Source organism: Nothoprocta perdicaria, unplaced genomic scaffold (assembly GCF_003342845.1).
Source record: "Nothoprocta perdicaria isolate Ctin4 unplaced genomic scaffold, notPer1 scaffold_15, whole genome shotgun sequence".
NCBI classification, from domain to species: Eukaryota; Metazoa; Chordata; class Aves; order Tinamiformes; family Tinamidae; genus Nothoprocta; species Nothoprocta perdicaria.
In genome coordinates this window covers 2,958,147-2,979,758 of record NW_020454649.1, presented here as the reverse complement: position 1 = coordinate 2,979,758, position 21,612 = coordinate 2,958,147, and positions in this window count along the sequence as shown.

Sequence of the window (21,612 nt, the reverse complement as noted above, 5' to 3'; positions counted from 1 at the left end):
GTACATCTCAGCTTGGAAATTATGTATCACAAAATGGTTTTAAAGACTATTTCTATTTTTATGGATATGCTGTAAATTCAAATAAAACCACTCATGAAAGAAATTTATGGATGAATGAGTATCTTCACTATTTTATGTCTTGAGACTGAAAGTGAATAATGTGAATTCTTTCAATGTGGGGAAAGAAATGGCGTGACTACAACAAAAGCCAATAGTTTCAATTTATTACTATGCTGAATAGCCCACTTAAAAGCAATGTCTCCAAGGGCTCCCTGGAACATTTGCTGGTGCAGGCAGAGCCAGGCTGCCTGTCCTGCTCAGCTGCAAAGCTTGACCGAGGCCTCCCTTCAGCACCGAGTCAAACTCCAGRTATGTTAAAGAGTGCTCCAGGACCGTGCTGAATAAGGATGAGACTATTTACACTGAACACTAATGTATGAAATACTTCAATTTGTGCTATTTTTCCATGTAGCTGCAAATGCTGCCAAAATAATGAACTCAGAGAACGTCTCTCTCCTGATTAGGTCTGCAGCTTGGYGGGGGGAAAGAAAAACCTGGTAATTAAGAGAAAGATCAAGTGGGCTAATGTAAAGCTTGCACTGCAGACCCTTGCCCCATTGCACTGTGTATTTGGGGCTGTTTCATGGTGTGGGGACTCCAAATTAAACCTGCCTCAGTAGAAGAATACATTTGGACTTTGAACACAAGCACAACTCACATGCTTAGCATGTAAAATCAGGCTAGTTGCTCAAAGAGGCTGTCACAGTTTCAGAATGCAGGAGTCCTGAGCCAGGTTTCAAAAGGAAGTGGAACCAGATTTGAAGCAAGTTCAGACTGAATTTTAAGTAAGCACCCAGGTGGGTTTCCAGTAAATGCCTGGGTATTTTGTTTCAAGCAAGCTGGGGCTAATATTTCAACCAAAGGAAAACTAGAATATTGTTTGGACACATGCAAATAAACTCATATTTTAAAAGTATTATTTCTTCTTTAGTTGTGACATAATATCAAGCAAAATGTCAGCTCTCAGCCACATTCTGTGGCTGTATGARAGACTCAAAGCAAAATTCAGGATTTGCAAATCCTATATAAATTGTCAGTAAGCGAGGTGCTGTAAACTGCATATACCAAGATGAGGCTAAGCCTGATTCAAAAACATGTGTGTATCTGYATCAAGGACAAGGGAGAATCAGTCTGGGTAAGTGAAATCTGATATTGCAGAAATGAAAGCAATTAAGAGCTACCAATACTAACAGCTTCCAAGAATTTCAAGGGGTAATTATAATAATTGAAAAGYGGATTATCTGTCTGGGTTTTCAGTGTTTGTTCCCCTGCTAATGGCACAACATGCTCCAAGTCCTGCACTGCACTGAATCAACCCACTGCTCCTGAGCCCCGAGCCAGCCAGGAATTTCCTCCAGAGATCACTCTGGCTCTCACTGCCCAGGTATTTAGCTCCTTCCGTCAGCTGTGCCTATTTGCACGTGTGAAGATGGTGGAGAAAGTGATGCTAAAGGAAGAGCAGGAGGAAGAGGCTGAGCAGACTGCGAGTTCTTCCTGCCCTGAGCTGCTCCGTTTGGAAGATCAAAGGTGGTAAGCACACACAAGAACATAAGTTGGGGACAGCTAAGTCCAACTATTTAAAGTCTTTTCATCACAGGTTGGTTGCAAAAGTTAAAAACAAATTAGTGTTTACAAGTCTAAGTATAACTGTGAGGTGAACAAGAAATGAGGAAAATATATCTATGTGAACTGCATAATCCCTAAAAATGCAGAATTATGAAAATAAAATGACCMAAATCCTTATTTCTGCTCTTTTTTTCCCCCTCTCTTTTCAAAATACTGTGATATTCTCCTCTGATTTCATATTCTTTTGAATTTTCAGTAGAAAGATTCAGTTTCAATAAACTGAATAAGGAGAGGAATGATCTATAACTTTGTACTGCATTTTGCAGATGAAATAGCCAAACTATGACGTCTTCTTCCTGATTGAAAAGCTGTCATTGTCAAATTTARTAAGTGAAAACCAAACATTTTGGTAACATATCAGAAACAAAAAAGCACAGAAAATAAATGATTGCTGATTTTTTTTTTAAGACTATTTAATAACATTCCTTTGTAGCATTTGCTACATGTCATTTGCATTATAGTCAGAACCAGAAGTGATTCCCACTTAATGAATGGGGTCATCCTTTAAAATGCATTTTATTTTTTTATAATCTATCAAGCAGATGAAGAAGATAGAGAGAAATTTTARTTACTGACAACATCTTTCAGGTCTCTCTCTCTGCAAAGTCATGAYATTTGGGTTTTATTCAGGCTGACATGCCCTAGGTGGGATATTTCCACTGGAGCTGGATCGACCAAGCCTCTCAAACAGATAGTTATATTAACAGAGCTGGACTAGTGATTTATTAAGCAAACAAGTCAGCAAAGACAACTCCATGTAAGCTCCAGCCCAGTGAGAAGTCCCCAGAGCAGATATAGATTCTCCAAGGAAGCTCCAGGAGTCCTGGAGAAACTCTTGTACTTCTCCAGTGATTCACCTGTTTTTAGGAGATCCAAAGATAAAAATAGCAGAGTTGCAAGAAAAATTTCATCATAAAGCTTCAGACTACCTGCAGGTTGTCTGCTCACTCTGTTTGCATCACTAGCTCAGGACTCAGCTGGAGAAAAGTTTGCTCGGGTCTGTAAAGTTTCTAGGAGAATCTGATTAATAAAACTTTTGGAGTAGAAATCAATTGTGCTTAACATTTGTAATTATATTTTCTTTGAAGTATTATGACTCATAGATTCATACAGCATAAAAAATACATATTTTCATTACAGTCTAAATTATTAAAGGCTGTTCTGTGGATTTTACTTCCTGAAGGATCACTGTCACTATTTGGCTTAACTTCCTTTTTACCATAGAACATCACATTTCACTGGCATCCCTGCTAGACATCCAGAATATTTATCTGGTGCAAAGTATTTGATCTAAAGCATTCCTTTGAACTACAGATTAAAAGGGGAAAAAAAAAATCAGAGGCAACACAAAAAAATCTAACCATTGCGGGTTTTTTTTCCCCCTCAAATCTTGCCAAGGAACAGGAAGTCAAGACGTGCCAGCTGGTATCAGAAATGCAATTTTTCTTCCCAGTCCTGGCTTGCAAGGACCAATGACGAGGAGCACAAAACCTTCTTTTTCCCCATGCCTTTCTGCACAAGCCTGATCCATATGCAACACTTCTTGGCCCCAAGGAAATATGAATGCTTCATAAATATCTGTCATGTGGTGTTACATGTTTTACATATGTCTTGTACCATTTTTTCATTTCGTTCTGAGTCTGCAGTTTTATGCTACTCCAGATGCTGAGATAGTTATGTCTCCCAGGGAATTAATTCAGCTGATTTAAAAGTCTAAATGGAAGAATATTGATCACAGAATGACTCCAGCAGGTGGGCTTTTTTATTACAAGTATTATTCACTGTGACGATCTCTTCATTTCCGTTTACAGGCACTTCTCAAGTTATTCAGATTTTTGCTTATGTGTATGATGTTTGAAGGGATTTCCTCATTTCAGGCTGTGGGTGCTTAAGTGTTTTTTTTTTTTTTTTAAGTGAGCAGTTATTTGCCTATCATTCACCTGTCCTGTGAATTCTTCAGGGGTTGCCTCTTTTCTGTCTCCTTTCGGGTGGAGGGAAGGATGGTTATAGGCCAAGGTGGCTCTAAAAACCTCATGCCTCTAAAAGCGTCAGCTCCGGAGCTGAGGGGGCTCCTCCAGCATCTCTGGAGGTAACTCTGCCAGGGGAAGCTTTGCCATGGCAGGGAAGTTTAGATGTGCAAAACAAATCTGCAGCCAGGGGCTCCCTGCCCTGAGCCAGGCTATCTCCCCAGCTTGGGGAGATACAAGGGTCATGCAGGAGGTACGATGTTGTCCCATCTCCTGTGGACRGAAGAGCCTTACTACAGCAGAGTTCCTCAGCAAACTGACCCACCAACCTAGTGCCCCAGCACTGACATGAAGAAAAACTTTATGTCTTGCTAGAGACCTGTAAACTGCAGTCCTGTGCTCTCTAAGATCCCAGCATTTTCACATAAGGCCTAAAGAGACAATTAATTAAAAATTCAASTGCCTGAAGTTTCATCCCTCTTATGGCAGATACAATCATATTATTTCAGGTAATTAGCTTTGCCTGAACTGATGATCACTCATTTTGGAAGTGTATAAATCCATGACTAGCGATATGAKGCAATCTGTGGGTCTCCACGTGTTGTTTTAGCGTTCTCTCTGCGCTCTATCTATCTCTCAATCCTATCTCCTCTCCTGGGGTAAGGCTCACCAAAGCCTATCAGATTCAATTACAGCTCTGTAATATCAATGTTCTCATGTGAAACCAGCATTTAAATAAGCCCTGACTATCTCCATATCCCCAAACAATTATAAGCTCTGATGATTCACCAGGCAGCAGGTCAGCCTGCCCAGCCAGCCCCCAGAGCAGCCACCGGTGCGATGGACCAAGAAGTTCCCTAATTCTGCTCTCAAAATGCATGTCAGCACTGAACTGTAATACATTTTGAGGCCAGCAGTCACCCTGTGGCTGCCTAACATCACCCCTTGAAGGAAGGGGAGCAGTTTCCATGCTGAGTTGTGTGCTTTGACCTGAGAGGAGGCAATGCAGCAAGGTCAAATTGCCCAAGTCCAAAGATGCACTGCCAGTGTCCTGGTGTCTGAGCAAGCACCATCTCATCCCACGTATGTTCTATTGTCATGAAGCTTAGGCCCTGCACAGTTAACAATGAGCCCTGCCCTTTATCTTTGTTCCCATCGGGTGGAATTTTTTTAGCATATTTACAATGAAAAGTTACATGCAGAAGCTTAAACTCCTTCCTTCTAGAGTGCAGCGAGGACTTAACTCCCAGCATATGGATAACCCATCTGTTTATAGTCAAGGTAAGAACAAAGCCAGCCATTAAGCTTTGCTGTCACCTTTAATAAATGATTTCACAAGATAATAACTCTGTGCAGCTACGCCCAAGGGCCATCAGCATTTTTAAAGCCTCTTTGTGTGTCAGGAAAAAGCTACACTAGCAGCTACCAGCACTGTGGCAGAGTTGTTCCAAACGGATATTTCAGTTGGGCATGGATATATGAGTTGCAGGGAATCAGCAGGCACAGTTCAGCACTGGGTCCAACTCCCTGCTCCAAAAAAAAAAAAAAAAAGATTGTATGTGGGCAAACTCATCTGGAGCTTGGAGAAGGACAAGGCTGGAGGTAGGGCCAGAGGAGAATAGCCCAAGCCAGCAACCATGTGAAACTCCTTGAGCTTGATTGTGGATTATTTTAGTCATAGTCAGCTAAAGTAGACCTGAGAGTGCTGTTGAAATGGTAGTTTTGCTCTCTTTCCTTGCTTGTGGTTGCTCTGCTGGGGTTGGTTCTGCTTCCTGACTGATCTGGAGAGTAATCTTGGGGAAGAGGGAAGGTAAATTTTTGGTTGGATATGCACAGCCTGAGGTCATAGGGTTGTAAGATGTGGCTGAAGAAGGAAAATTAGAAATACATGGTCCGAGTAGCAGAAGGGGGTGATCTCTTGTCCCTTTAGCAGCTGCTCATGCTTAGGTGGCCTAAGCTAGTTGTGAACCTTCAGGTGATTGCTCCCTCTGTGGAAGGGACAGAGGATATATGTCTGAGTCTGGCAGTGACAGCTAGAAAGTGCTTTATACCTGGCTTTTCTGTTTAACATAAATATTGATAGCTTTCTTTAAATTTTGTATGACAGTAAAATAACTTCATATTTTACTTCTGCTGTAACATTWTTTTGGCCCTAAGATTGTGTGTAAGCGTCTGGCAAAGCACAAGTGTCCAGGGACTGATGAGGCCGGAGTATGAAATTTGGCACTTGGGCCCACTTCAGTGCCTAAGAGCAAACAGTGGGGTCCAAGAAGGTTGCAAACCTCCTCTGCTAAGCTGCGAGGGTGAGCCCGTTTGGGACTTAGTAACGCAGGGTGTTAGTTTGGGAAAGGTGCCTCCCACTAGCRAGTGTTTATCCCAGGGCACTGAGGAGATCAGTGAGTCACAGGGCTCGCTGAGRTGTAACATCTGTGTTGTCTGGAAGGGTAGGTGTGGTGTGCAGGGACCAGGGGCAGAAAGGGGACCATAGTTATCTGTAGATTTGGGGGGTGTCTTGTATTGCCAAATGAAGAGATGCCTTGTGGGGAAGGGACTATATTTAAGAAAAGAGAAAGTACTAGGATGAATTCAAGGAACGACTGGTTGCTGCATAGTGAGCTGCTTTCCAATCCTGGTTGCAGAGCTGGAGGTGCTCAGGCTCCAGGGGCTGTACATGTTGCTTTATAGTTTGATCAGAGTTAGAAACCATCACAGCTGATGACTGAAACTGTGGAGTGAGTGCTTGCTCCTTTTGAGCTCCAGGTGCTGCCTTTACATAGTAATACCTGAGCACAGTTACCTTGTGTCTACCAAGGGAAGCTGCTGAGGCCCCATCACTAAGCACCAAGAGAGCTTGATTTTTTTTTTTTTTTTTTTCCCAGAGGCAGTGAGCAATCATCTCTCCAGTATAAAATCACAATGGAAAATAAACTTCAGATAACTATCTTGTACTTGCAGAGAGATGGAACAGGTGTGATTTATCATTATGTTTTTTTTCTCCTCCATATCAAAATTCTATGATTTAGCTGTATGTGTTCACCGGATATGTAGCTTAAAAAAAAAATCTGTATGATCAACCCACACAGCTCCATTCCTCAGTCAGTTCCCACACCTTCATTCCCCAGCCCAGTCAAAGGGCTTGGTTGAAAAAACAAAGAAACCACAAACAGAGATCACCACAACACTGCAACGAGTTGGTTGCAGATAATTAATTTATCTGGGCCAGATTAGTCCCTGAGTTCACCTGTCCATCCAAGGGAGTCAGGCAGAATAAACCTTCTCCTCTAATTCTTAAGAGCTATCTGGCATTCAGGTTCAGATTTGATGACCGGGTCAGACTTGTAGTTGTTTCTTTTTGAGGTTTGGGTGATCCTTTTTCTGGCTAAGGCAATCAAAAAGGGCAAATGGGAACTGCTGTCTGAGGAGTAAAAGATGTTACTTACTTCGAGGGGAAAATCAGAAAAGAAAATACAATTGTCACTTGAGAGTTTTCCTGAGGCAGGACTGCTCCATCCACTCTCTCCTCAGGGTCTTTCAGTCTAGCTCTACAGGAGGAGCTCAGAATAGCAACAGACCTTATGGTGACATCCTTTGGATAGCAGAAAGTGGATCTAAGCTTGCTCTTTATAACTTGGGAGGCTGGGGTGATGCAGTAACCATACTCTTCCTCCTCTGTCTGCCATATTTTTGCGAGAACAGAGCTGGTGCACTAAGGGTGCCTTGCAKTGGAAAGGGATAACATCAAGAGAGCCTAACCTTATTTTAAGATATTCTTGAATATGTTGTTTTTCTATCTGCGAAATGCAGTAAGCAATAAGTAATAAGCATGGCCTGGATTATTACTTGTACGTGACCATCTACCTGCGTGATTGTACACATGAATAGTTTCCCAGAAAAAGCCAATTACTTTAACTATGAAGTCCAGACTTGTTAATCACGCCAATGTGTGTCCTCTTATTTTTCCATCAGTAATGTCTGACTTCTTCATCTGTCATTTTAAGGTAATAGAGCTGGAGGCTTTATTCTTTTTTTCTATTAGTGTATTTGTAAATATGGATTTTCCTAAATAAATCAGGCTTCTGATAAACAGAGCAGGACATTCATACTTCTGTAGAGTGCTCTGCAGTTACTTATTATGGGACTTGTTATGTAGACAAGGTCATAAAATATGTTGTACTGGTTCTAAACACTTGCAGGAATCTTGCAGTGGGAAGTCTCAGGCATTCTCCTGTTGTCACTGTGCCCTGTTGTACTCCAGAAATAAATCTAGGAATATGAATGTGCAAGATATGAATGTGTGAGATATATGTGAGGGGTCTAGTTGGGAGCCTGTAGAGAAATTGCAAATGCAACAACTATTTTTACTAGATTATTTTTTCTGGAGTGTGATGAGTTTGAAAACATTCCTACAATGCTTTGAAAACAATTAGATAAATTATTTTCTCTTTTATTATACATTTCTATTTACATTTCTGCACTCATAAGGAGAAAATAATCTTTTGATAAAAAGAATCAAGGCAATCTAAAGGTGAGACTGCTCACATTGYGGTCTGTGGAGTTGTTAGTTGCAATCTGGGCCAGTCACTTTTATTTTGCAGTGTAGAAATCGTAATTGAGGCATGGACTGTTGAAGGCATATTATACAGCTTTAAAATCTTGACAYGTGTAGCATGATATGGTACAGGAAAATTACTCAGTTTCTAAGACTTTAACATTTCTTTTTGTTTCTTTTGGAAGTTTTTGGGAAAAAATGCATTAGAACGTTTTAAAAAATATATATTTGAAATAGCTTTGTTGTCATTATCCTTTTTGCGCTGTTTCCATCCATCTATTGAGTGTGCTTTGAACTTTTGAAATGTTCTTATTGAGAACTTGGTTGAACTTTGGATCAAAATGCCCACCTCCTACTGTGATAATGTGACAAGTTAACAATTCTGCAATAGGAGAGAGTGTGTGTTAGGTTTAATAAGACCTTTGACTTTTATACTGCTTCGTAAGACATTTTCATAAACAAGCTATGGAAACACTGTCTTGATGAAATTACTATAAAGTGTTCTAAACTGGTTGCAAAATTGTACTCCAAGAGTGGTTATTAGTGATTCACTGCCAAACTAAGTTATACTTAATGTGGCTCCACTATGATCTGTCATCGGCCAAGTACCAGTCAATATTTTCATTAATGACTTTGTTCATGAAATAGTCTATTTACTGAGTTTGTAGGTCACACCAGCTAGGAGATGCAGCAAGACCTTTGAAAGGGAAGATGAAATTCTAAATACTGATGATGGATTAAAGAAGTGATCTGACATAAATAAAAGGCCATTCCATAAAAACAGAAACATGTGCAATGGCTCAATGGAAACACTCAGCTGCACAAATAGGAAATGGTAATTGACTTCCTGGGCATCATTTCTGTAAGAAGAAGTGTGTCGGAATGGATTGCAAGTTAAACGTGAATTAGCAATGCCACATTTCTGTGAAAAAATCCACCAGAAAGTCTAAATAGGGATGGCTTCTAGAGATATTGTCCTTCCAGGCTCCGCAGCATCAGTGCATCCAGCATTGGCTAGAATATAGTGCTCGGCTCTGGACACTGTTCTCTGAAAAAAGGCAGGAGCCACGCAGTGCAATGGGAAGGACTGGAGGTCTAGCAAACGTTAGCAAATCAGGGCTATTTTACAGGGAGAGGACAAGAGGAGAAATGTGATAATAGTCTTCAAATGTGTAAAATGTGCCAGAAAGAAGATAAACCCTTCCGCATTTCCAGTGAGACAAAACAAGAAATAACAAGCCTGAACTACAGCAAGGGAAATTCGAGGTAGATGTAAGCTGGAGATGTGTGCCGGCCCAGGCTGGAATCCCCATCAGTAGACATTTATGAGAACAGGTTAGACCAACATCTTAGGGGAATTACATAAGTGCAGCTGATCTTTGCTTTGGGTAAGGGATGGACTGACATGATCTTAGATCTCSTTCAGCTCTACCTTTTTATGACTCTGCAATATGTCTGTGTGAGTCGTGCAGGTTTGAAATGAGAATGTCATGATGAAAAAGTTTTATTCAAAATGATTAGGCCTAATTTGTATGCCTTTATAATTCATAAAACTGCCTTATGCTAGATTTTGCTCTTATATTCTGCCTCTTGATTCTAYTTCCTGCCAGAAATTTTAGGAACTTATAGAGTAGAATGGTATCATGAGGCATTTTATATATCATGTTAGCATTACATATTAGTGTACATAGAATTTAAAGTAGAATATGTTCAGAATTGAAACTGAGGACTGGGGGAGAACAGATCATACTGACCTACTTCCAGTTACATTTGAGCCTCACCCATCTAACCTGCTAGATTAATTGTTTGATGTTTACTGTTTCCCAGTAGGTAAGTGATAAARCAGGTTAAAGTTTTCAAAGGAATTAACAGACGTTGTTAATATCAATAGACAGTGGGAGAGTTGCACGAGATTGGTCTATACTTCCACACTGGCAGGGTCATGTGCTGCAAATAACTGCCTTTCTATCTACAAAAGATAAGACAGCTCTCTTGTTGTGTGCATATGACACTTGGGTAGCCCACACTGGTGTGCTATCCCAAACCACCTTATTGTCCTCGCAGTCCTGCCCAAAGAGTATGGCTTTGAGATATGGAAGAAAAATTATCCTCTTTATATACATGTGGAAAATAAAGTCTCAATCTGCTCAGTGTTTTTGAGATTCTTATTTATTTGCATGCAGACTGGAGCCTACATAGCTTCATCAAAGTCGTATATAGACAGAGATCCTGAATGTAGACATCTGCCACGTAGACAGAGACTACTGCCCTGGCTGGGAATGTCTCTTCTTTCATCTGCCTGGTGCAAAACACAGGACTGCTTAGTGCAGGCATTCACATTTCAGCTGTTGGGAAATGCTTTTATTTCTGCTAAAAGTACTAACAAAGACACTGTTTGGGGTGTGTGTGTGTTAAAAATCTTGCTAAAATTTTTCATCAAAACCCTGCAAATGTGATCAGAACCTGAGTTGGGACTGTGGCAATTGAGGAGTGCAAGACTGTTGCCTGCAAAAGCCTGGATTGTAACCTAGAAAGTGCTATGTAACAGAGACATTTGTTTTGATGGGGGGAAAAAAATATTCAACAAGTTAATTAAGCTGCCAGGCTTTGTGCGGTGTGTGTGTTTTTTGATACTAAAATTTTCTTCTTGCTCAGTGGGAGACAAACTGTGAAGAAGGAACAAAATCAAAACAAACAGAACAAATCGGATTGTGCTGTTTTCTTCTTTCCACAGCATGTGGAGATCAAAACTCTCCCATCTGCTATGTATTTTTCAGCAAAAATCTTAATAAACAGTTAAAGGGCTAAGGAAGGGTGAGGACAGTAAACAGCTTTTCATTAAATATAGCAACAAAATAGGCACTGGTATTTAGTTCCACTAAGCAGAAACAGAAGAGCTTTAAAGCCATGTCTCAATTTTTCTTCTACCAAGGCCAATAAGTTTGCAAAGTTCATGAAATACTCTGTTTTTAGGGCAAATTCAGTGCTACTGCAGATGGACTGGCAGGTGTAAGAAAAGAAACCTCATCCACAATTGGACTTCCTTGGACCCTCCACAGAGCAATTCTGCCATGTAGAATATAACTAATGTAATGAAAATGCAATAGCATCAATCTTCTAAGCTGAATAATGCTTTGGTGTTTAGGAAGGTCATCACAAAAGACTGCAACCTACTGGTCATCCAGACTGGTCATCCTCAGATCTTCTGTAGTCAATGAAAGCTTTGGGTTTGGGGCACAGGATTTGTGATTCCTCTGCTGAGAGTCAACAGGCAGGCTCATTGTGGGTACCTGATGCACTATGCACAGTTCTCCAYGAGTAGAAAGATCCTATGCAAAATATATGTCGGCTGTGGTGTGAAACCAGATCAATTTGTAGCACCTACAGATAAGTGGTAAGGATTAATTTACTCAGTCCTATTAAATTAGTCTTACTACTTGGGACACACCTCTACCTTGGTGCTTGGAGACTTTCAGTACAAAACTGAAATATCTGGAGAGGATGACCTGAGAATTACCAAGATGCAAATGCTTCACTGAACTTGCCAGACCACAGCAGAAAGTATTCTGGATATCTAGAATGACTTGGCATTGAGTGCTGTCATCCTCAGGCACATAAATTAATGTGGGAGTTGGGTGTGCCAGGAAGCATGGACTGAGCCTTACGCTGGTATCTTCTAAGGATAACTTGCTCTCTTCTTGATGCCTAGTAGGAACTGGGATATGTCTAATCAGACCAGACAAAAGATGCAGAGATTAAACTGCACCATTAGTATGCAGTAATGAGATGACTCGAGAAGATCTCTCACATGCAACACCTTCATTTCCATGCTTAAATGATTTGCTTCTTTATTAAGTCCACTTGAATCAGCATTTTATAAAGGGAAATTAAATGCATGTGGAAGAGCAGTTGGCACCTTGACCACAACCTATACCATGGATATGAATTTAAATACACAAGCCTGAAGAGTTGGACATTACTAATGAATGCAATAGGGCAGAATGAAAYGGAGCAGAAAAAACATTGGTATATGCTTATTCTTGCCAAAATCTTACAGAAATACAGTARGATAAGTGAGGAGTATTAAAAAGAATAGACAAAGAAAGCAGAGCATGCACCATCTACACTAACTTGTCATGGGGCTGCTGTTTCACTTCATAAGTAGCCTATTGATTTTTGGCAGTTCCCCTTTAGGATAAGAGGCAGAACTAGCTCCTCCAAATTAGGATCAGTACAGCTGATCTAAACTGCTGCCTATTTGCTGGTCTTTCAGGAGAAGAATGTATGGTTTGTGAGTGTCCTGCCCTGGTCCAGACCAGACTCATGATGTTTCAGTGTAAAATGTTCATTTTCTACCAAAAAACTATTCAAAAAGTAGCTGCTGACTCAGCTCTCCTCAACTGTAGCAGGGAGGAGGTGTCCTGAAGTGACAGYGCTGGGGCCCGCGGTGCTGCTGGGCACTGCCTCTACACCCAAGGTGACAGCACTGGCACCATCCCGCAACGCAATTTAGTCACCCCTAGCACGGGATGTGAATCGGGGTTGACTGCTGCAGATGAAAGGCTCTGCATCCCAATTACTCACTGCTCAGCTATCCAACACACCCAAGGTTTTCAATTTGTAATAAAAACACATTTTGATCTTGATTCTCTGCTTCTCTGGAAGAGGGCTTGGGTAATTTGTTAACCATGAACTAATAGGATTGCTTCTTGCCATACCAAATAGCTCAGGTGTATTTTGAGAGGTGTATAAATGCATGGCTGCACAGAAACTGGAAACTTCTCACTGATTTTTTTTCCCCTTCCATTTACAGAGAAGWCATCTGAAATCTTAAATGCGATGTAATTTATCTTTTCAACACAGATTTTAGTTGAGTTGTTGGTGAAATTAAGATATCAGGAAAAATAACAACTAASCAGTTCAAGTCAGTTACGGCGGAAATGTTCATGAACAGTTATCTGCATTCATATGAAGTGCTTCAAATTAATATYTATTTAATTACAGACTGATAAAAGATTCACTTTGCTGTTGTAAAGCGAAATTGTCAGTCATCACAACAGACTGGGAAAAGCTAGACCATCCTCAGGAGCTGACTAGAAGTGTCATAGGGAAATGTTAGGCGACATGCTTTGAACTCAAAGCAAGACATCCTTAGATGAGCCTTACGTTTGAAGTCAGTACAGCCTAAGCGACAGCACAGGAGGGTTGCTTCTATTTTGCAGACAACAAAGCACAGRAACTCACTTGCCACAGGCTGCACAGGGAACCCAGGCAAAAGTGGGCACCTGCCCCAAGATGATAGTGACCTGGAGACATACCCCTGTACAGGGTGCAGTTCAGATTTCCCATTAGCTCCGCGAGGGGAACGTCTCTGAATTTCCCTGTGTAGGCCAAATTACTGCAATTTTTCTGCCATCCCCTGAGTTCAGGGTGCATGTGACGATGTGGAGCAGAAAGGGAAGTCAGTTTCTGCCCAGGGTGACGTGAAGGGGCTTAGCAGAGGGAGAACATTCCTGTGGTTTATTGCTGTTCATTTGATATGCTTTTTGTTCGTCACGTAGACGGGTACAGTGCCTAAGTGGAAAACCTGGCAGGTGAGATGAATTTAGTAAGGTAGTTTGGACTGGGAATGGAGAGCTTTGTAAATGCAGRTCACAAAACATTTGAGAAGTTTGAGTATGGCCAAATAGAAAAGTCATTAGGAAAGACTTGGCAAAGAGAGTTTTAGTCACTGTGGAGCTGCCCAGGGCAATATATGTCTTTTTGGCTCTTTGGCAAACGCAACAGCAGCACCACGGCAGAGGCTGGCCTGCTTGGTGTCCTAGCACTGGCCGCAGGACTATTGCAAGTTGTTTTGGAATCAGGTGGCTGAAAGCAGCCAATGTTTGGATGTTTTTCCCCACAGTGACCAAATACCTGGGAGGTAAAACTGTGCCTCCCACCATGGTAACCATGTCCTCAGCCAGCCAGCTCCCGTGTATAAAGGGATCATTTTCTTTATAATTGCCATCGTCTTGTCTCTTGACAGTGCACATGGTGATGCAAAAATAACCTTAATGAGAMGATGATAAAGTTGCAAAAGGAGTCAGTTTATCTGATTGTATTTGTTTTCCCTCACTGTCCTTTAAAAATAATTATAYGTGATTTGTAATATTTGCTGTAGCCTGGCAATATATATAGCGGCAACAGATCAGATTCAATCTCGGATGAAGCCATCAGCTAATCAGGGTGTGGGAGAGGCATGCAGACAACATGTTCAGCCCATTTATTCAGTTATGTAATGGCCTTTTAAACATTTTCCATTTATGGTCTCTATTTAATTTACTGAAAGTCACAATGGTTTAATGTAAATTCAAGCCATAACATATTCCAGTCAGCTCAACCATAAATCAGACCAACCTTTGGTTTTCCTGCATTTCTTCTTTTATGAAATAAAAGAACGTCCATTACTTGCTTTTTAAAATGAGGCTGGAGAGGTAAATCGCTTTGGTTACCGCCCAGATCAAATCAGTTCAACAAGACTTGGTCCTTGCCTATACCACACACCACAATGGTTTAGATATGCTTCCTTTTAGAAATATTTTCACTTGCCTTTTGGTTACCTGGCTTTAGTCATGACTGAAGAGAAGGAGAAAACACGGTGGAGAAAATCGCTTTGGCAGCAGAGCTTTCAAGCTTCCTGTAGTCAGGAGCATGGGAAGGCTCTTTTTGCAAGGTTAATAAGTGTCTCGTTAGAGGAGGTTTGGACTGGTGTCTAAATTCAGATGCTCACTGAACTAAGCACAACCTTAGCTCTACTGCGAGCAAGTCATAGCAGGAGTCTCTGCAGCACGAGCTTCCTTGTCTACCCTCGCTGTAGGGATGGTTCACCCTGTTCAGACTTTCTGATCATAGCAGCCTAAGGTATTGGTGGAAAACACCTTTCTGCGTGTGTGAAATGTGCATTACTTGGGCCTCAGGCTCTGCACAGAGGGCCTTCAGTCTCTCCTGCCTCTAGGCCCTGCCCCAGAGCAGGAAACAGAGCTGCAGAGACCGGGCTTTGGGGAACATAACGACATCRTTCTTGCTTAACATATCTCTGCCTCATTAGAAGGGCTTAGGAAACCACATTAAACCATATAAAAGATGCTAAACCCTGGGGGCGCCTCCTTTAGTTGCCACCAGAGCCCAGGACAGAGGTCAGGGCCCTGCTGAGGTTTCTGGGGAATTTATCCAGGAAAATGGTGGTGGCGCCCCCTTGGTCTAGGAGGAGATGGGGCAGCTCCCATGGTTTCTTCCCTGGCCCCTCTGAGGGCTGCCATGGAAAAAGCTCCAGTCTTTCTGTTTTGAATGCTGAGCTCCTACTGCTTGGATCTGAGGGACTCATCCCAGAGTCTGTTGGTTGAAGAGCATGGTGCAGGGAAAGCGCAATACTGCTGGACCTATTTCTATTTTAATGAAGACAGAGTGTACCCTATATTTCTTCTCTGTATTGACTTTATCAGATTGAAATCTGATGGGTCTGGTGTATTTGCAGGAGCCTTGTGTGCATTGTTCTGCTGTTTGGTTTTGATAAAATATGGTATTGTACTTGATGTTCCTTAGCTACGTCAAACCTTGCCTCATGGCTAATGCGTGGCATTAGTCCATACCACAAGTTGTGCAACACTTTGCAGCAAAAATATTGATGCTTCTTGGGGATTAAGTGTGTTATTTCAGTGTGAGCTTAATGAAAGAGACGAAGGCAGTGCTGGAGGAAGAAAAATTTCACTGTGAAATAAATTTTGGCAAGATGATTATGAAAGGAAAAAGAAAAAGAGCTCCTTCTTTATCTATTCAAGCATTATGCCCTCACCAGTTTSTCAGATTAAACTGTTTTTTTACTTTTCATTTTTAGTTTTCAGCCGAAGCAAAACAGGAACAAGCACAAGAAAGAGCAAAGCCTTTTGACTGGAAGCCCCACAGAGAAGGCACCTAAGCAGGCTAAGAAGAGGGGTTGGCAAAAACCTATACGATAGCTCCTCTCTTAGCAGATATTTTCAGTCAAGCTGTGCAAAGCTGTGCAAACCAGCCTAAGCTTTGAACACTTATCTCAGCTGACCAAATTCCTGTAACTGCTGCTGTCGGCGCAGTCGTAACGGCRACCTGGCCCGTTCTGCGCCAGAAGCGCAGGGCAGGGGCCAAGKGAGACTCAGGACTGCTGCTTACAGGAATACCGCCTCGGTCACTGGGGATCGGCGCGAGATAACAGCGCTCTCGCAGCCACCCTTTGGACTCTGATTCATGAGCCCTGCCGCCTGTGCCAGGCTGATGGCAGAGGTGGCGGGKGCCGCTCCGGCCGCACCTCTCTGCGGGGTTATTCCCTGGCAACGGGAGCAGCTGGAGAGCCAAGTACCAGCTCACCAGGCTCCCGAAGCCAGGGGCTGAAAAGTCAATGTACGTTGCTGTTGTTTCTGTGTTAATTGGCGAGGAAATATGACTTTTTCCCAGAGTGTGTCCGAGTGCCCGCAGGATAGCTGTAGGTCAGAGCGGTGGGCGYGCAGGTTGCGCTGGCCTGAGTGAGCCCAGCTGGTCAAAAACGGATGTTCCCATGTTGAGCAACCACCTCTTCCGCAGCGATCACTCCATCTCAGTCTAAAACCAACACTCATACATATTAGAGGAATCTCTACCCACCAGGGTTTGCATGTGGTATTTTTGCTTATTAAATTCCCGAGTCCTCGGGTCATCATTTGCATTGTGTATCTTCCTCTCTCAGGCTGACGGGTTACCGTACGAAAACAGTGTGGCTAATTGCTCCACTATTACCCAGGGCTCCTGAAACAAAACAGTTTGGAAAATAATCTGGAGCAGGTGCTGAGCACATGGCGAGATCGTTTGTCCMAATAACAGATACCACAGCAGTACTGCTGCCTTCTGGTACTGGCCCTGCTAGCTTCTAGCCACTTCAGGGCTGCACTAGGAGCGAGGTACCTTAGATAACCTCCAGAAGTACTTCTCGTAGCTGACGTCGTTTTTTGCTGACGTTTTGCAGCTATTAGTCTGCTCAGTGACACATATTGAAAATCTTACTTAAGCACTGCAGAAAGGTCCTGCTGATATGGTGAAGGCTGGATATCCTGCAAAGCACAGCAAAACCTTTTCAAGCCATACTGGAATACATCTTCTGTTGTGGGATATTGTTATCTCTTCTACTTAATTTAAAAKAACGATATGACTGTATCAGAGTTTTGTAGATTTTACAAGTTTTTATAGAAAGGCTAACCATTAAATTCTGTGGGAGTTTCCAAAGAAAAACGAGATCATATGCTTCTATTATTACTCCAATATATTTTTATCCCTACAGATAATAAGAGAAAGAGAAACCTTAGCCAGTAAGAGGGAGCTGCACAGCTCACTGCAGGTTCCTTACTAAATCTGCCCATTCCCTTCAGCCACGGCTGCACTCACCATCTGCAGAGAGCAAACAAAATTGCAGGGGAGGCAAACATAGCAGCAACCAGATAGAGGGCCCCCATGGTTTTAAAAGTAATTATTCATATTACCTGCAGGATTTTAAAATATAGGTTTTGAATTATTGTAGGGAACTTTGTGGTTGCAAGCAAAACTAGGATAAATCTAGGAATATCAGAAATATGACTGAAATTAGTCATGAAAAGCTGAAGCAAATCAAAATAAGAACCTATTTTAAGAATCATTCTGAAGGTGTTTTAAAGGGTGTTTTATGTTTATATATATGAAAAACATAAACTAAATGTGAATGCCCAGGTTTAAGGAAAAAGTGACTCCAAGGTGTTGATGCCTGAGCCAATCCTGAAAAAGACTTGTGCCGTGATTTCATCCTGAAAGCAAAACTGCAATATCCATGTCAAAGCTGGTCTCTGAAATTTAATGTGTGATTCAGACAGACGTTCCAAAGAAAATGACTTCCACATAATACAGAAATAGTCCAATTACAAATGTGCTGGCAATGGGAGCACTATCCAATTACAGGACCCTATAATGCAGCAACATTACTTTATGCTAATTGCCTTTGCTGTTAATTCCTCGGAGTTCATTTTATGTTTACTTTAAAGAAGGCTCATAATAAAGCACACTCATAATGACCTGACTTTTTATAATTATATGTGTTTACATATTCTACTTCATCAATGTAAAAAAAAAAAAAAAGAGAAAGAATCATACTTACCAGCAGGTTGAGCAGGGGAAATAAAAAAGAAGGAAAAGATTTCTCAAAAAAAGAAGTGTTATGGAAATGGACATTTAGCTTTCTATCTGCTGTGATGGTCTACATGAATAAATAAGACTAACTTTCTGCTCCTTTGCCTAGCGCTGTTTTGCGAATGTGTGTATGTGTTTGTTTTGTTACTGAATTGTGAGTTGTAATTAGGGATTTTCTAGGTGGGGAAGCTGCCGTGACCCAGTAATTCATTGGGCAGCCTTGTTGTCACCTTAGCCCCCCATGTTTACACACTTGGACAGCAGGGTTAATCCAGGCTATAAAGAGGCTGCAATTACTGCACTTTAAGAGTTAAGGAAAAATTGTTAATATGCTCTACATTCCGCATTATTTTATTACTCAATTAGTTACCTATGAAGAGAAGCTTTTAACCTAATCAAAGAATAATTTTCTCTATTTCAGGGTCCATTTCTCTGTTTTCTCTATAGTGTTTCTCTCTTTTAAAGGTCCCTGGTGTACTGACTTTATTTTAATGTTCCTTAATTGATAATATTTATATCCATAAAGATGCATGGCAAGAATCAGGTAAGAATGATAGCTAAGTGCTTGATGGTTTTAGAGAATGCATTTATATTGCATATATCGTGTTGCATCCTTTTGTAGTTGCTAACTTCTAATTGCCTGAGAGAAATATATGTATGTATATACCTATATTTATATATATGCATTATACAAAATAATTAATTCATACATTTGAAGACTGTTTGTAGAAAGGAAATCAAAATTTTCACTATTTTTAGGAGCATCGTGGATTCGAGTTTCTTAATAAATAGCTTGTTTTCTTTCTGCAGGTTATGAATCACATTTTATGCTTCTTAACTAGCTAGGAGTAGTTCATGAATAATCAGTCATGCAAAGCTGTCACACTTGGTTAAATAGCAGTACTGTTTTTACTGCTTCAGTCCTTTATATCTTTAATTACCTTTATTTAGCTGATATAAATCATCCTCGAATGCCTGCTCTCCTAGGCAGCCCTGCTTCTGCACGTATTCTGCAAAGTACTGACAATACTTCTGGAGGAAGTGCAAAACATAACTATTGTATCTCTTTCTTTGTCCTAGTTATGGAAATCTTTTCTATACTTCTTGGTTCTTTTATCCAGAATTAACTTTTTGGACTGAATGTCTTTTTCTTTTTTTTCTGCTCTTTCTTAGACGGATTTCTTTGCAYTGATGCAATATAGGATTGTTTGCATTCTCCTCTAAATGTATACATTTTAGTTTGGTTTTTGCAATATCTCTTGTAAGATTATGTTTCTCCATTACTTTTCTTGCTGGAACAAAACTTTCTGGGTACAACACCTGAAGTGGGTTAGTGGGAGGCTTCTCCCCTTCTGTTTATGCCTGCCTCTGTGCTCTGCAGTGTCTCAAGAGCTTTGGATCCAAAACTCCTCCATGCAGTCAGTCCCTATCTGACATCAAGATACTTTTTAGTTAAGAAATTCATTCCCTCAGAAGGGTTTTGATAACTTCATGGGATAAACATTACTGTCATAACAAATGCCTGGAAAAGCCATTTGGCTAACAAACCAACTCAATCAGACAGTTGTAATGAAGAAGTGATGATAGGTTAAAGTTGTAGTAAATAGAAAATCCAGTTGAAGGCTGCCAAAAATGCATTCTGGCTAACATGAATGTCGCTTTCCATTTGTTTTCTCATAATCTATCTGTCATAGTGGACAGACAGATTTGCTAATGGCGAATGTCTGCAAATTAAATGCTACTAATTCTCCCAAATGAAAGGAGCATGTCTTGATGCAAAAAGATAATTAGGCTCTAAAAACTGTCTTGCAAATGTCTGATGGAAAGACAGACAAAACTGAAAGAAGTTAAATGAGCTGGATTATTTCAGAATGATAATTTATTTAGATCTATTACCTCTAATTTTCCCCTCTTTTTGCATAGGTTTTATTATATGTACATGTATATATGAATACATACAAATGATTATAGCTAGGAAGATGGAGTCAGGTGTCCTTTATTTATAATCCTGTCACAAGCTTGTGACCTAGGAGAGCTATTTCATGTCCCTGTACTTAGGACTAAGTAATATGTGAAGATGAGAAGAGTTTTCCTTCTCCCTTCCTCCTTGTCCCCTCCAGCTTTCACCCTACCTGTTTTCCAAATTTTCCCTTGAAACTTCTGGCTCGTGACTAATAAGGCAACCTCTCTAAAAACAGTAGCTCCCATGAAAATACCTGCTATGAGCAGGCTGCATAATGTCAGGCATATCAACAACTCGTTAGCACCCTAAGCCTGCGGTGCGTCGCCTGACATCAGCGTCGCATGCAACCCAACTGGCAGAGGCTGCTGGTCTTGCTGGTCTTGCTTTCGCAAATTCCTCTTTATGTGGTCACTGCCAACTGCTCAAAACTGATACGCCTTTTTTTTTTTTATGAAACAAAGGGGATCTTATTGGACCAACTGCTGATAACAATATGTTATTATTTGCATATCTAAATGCTGGCTTGTGAGTAAGAGCTGTCAGCCTGGGAATGGGTGGGTTTCTGTTAAAATGACTCAGAGTGTCGCTCTGCCGAGTATGGGAGCTTTGGTGAATAAGAGTCGCGGAGGAGCCTCGTGTTGTAGGTGTTTAAAAAGGCAGGAGCCAGTGTCCCCAGTGCAGGAAAATTTCCATGGTTCAGTACACAGGAATAAAGCCTCTTTTCTTGCTCTAAAGTGAGTCTTTTGTGGTGTTCTACAAGAACCCCCTTTTTTTAATGAAAGAATGTTTCAAGAAGTTTCACAGAAGTTTTCCTCATTTTTTTTTAAATCAGTTTTGGCACTTCAGAGCCTCACCAATGTCAAAACTTATGACTCCAGCCAAGTGTGCTCTTTTGGCTTTTCTAATGCAAATATGACACCTTCTCCAGGCCTGAGAMAGCGCAGCTGGCAGGATTAGTTATGCCCCGATCTGCGTATGCTGCTCCTTTAATTCCAGTCCACTTCTAATACACTTCTAATTCCAGGCTATTCTCTTCTGTACCTCTTGGTCCTCCACTTTTTTAGTGACAAACATCAATGCTCCCTCCAGCTGCTGCTCCTGTGAGGCTTCCAGGACATAACATTTCTTCCCAAATTGCTTGTGAAGCTGCTACTTTGCACATTGTATTGGGTCCAGCAGTGCTAGTCATACAGGGCAAGGGTGATATACTGCTTATTTATTCCATTGCTTACAGATCAGCCTCCAAA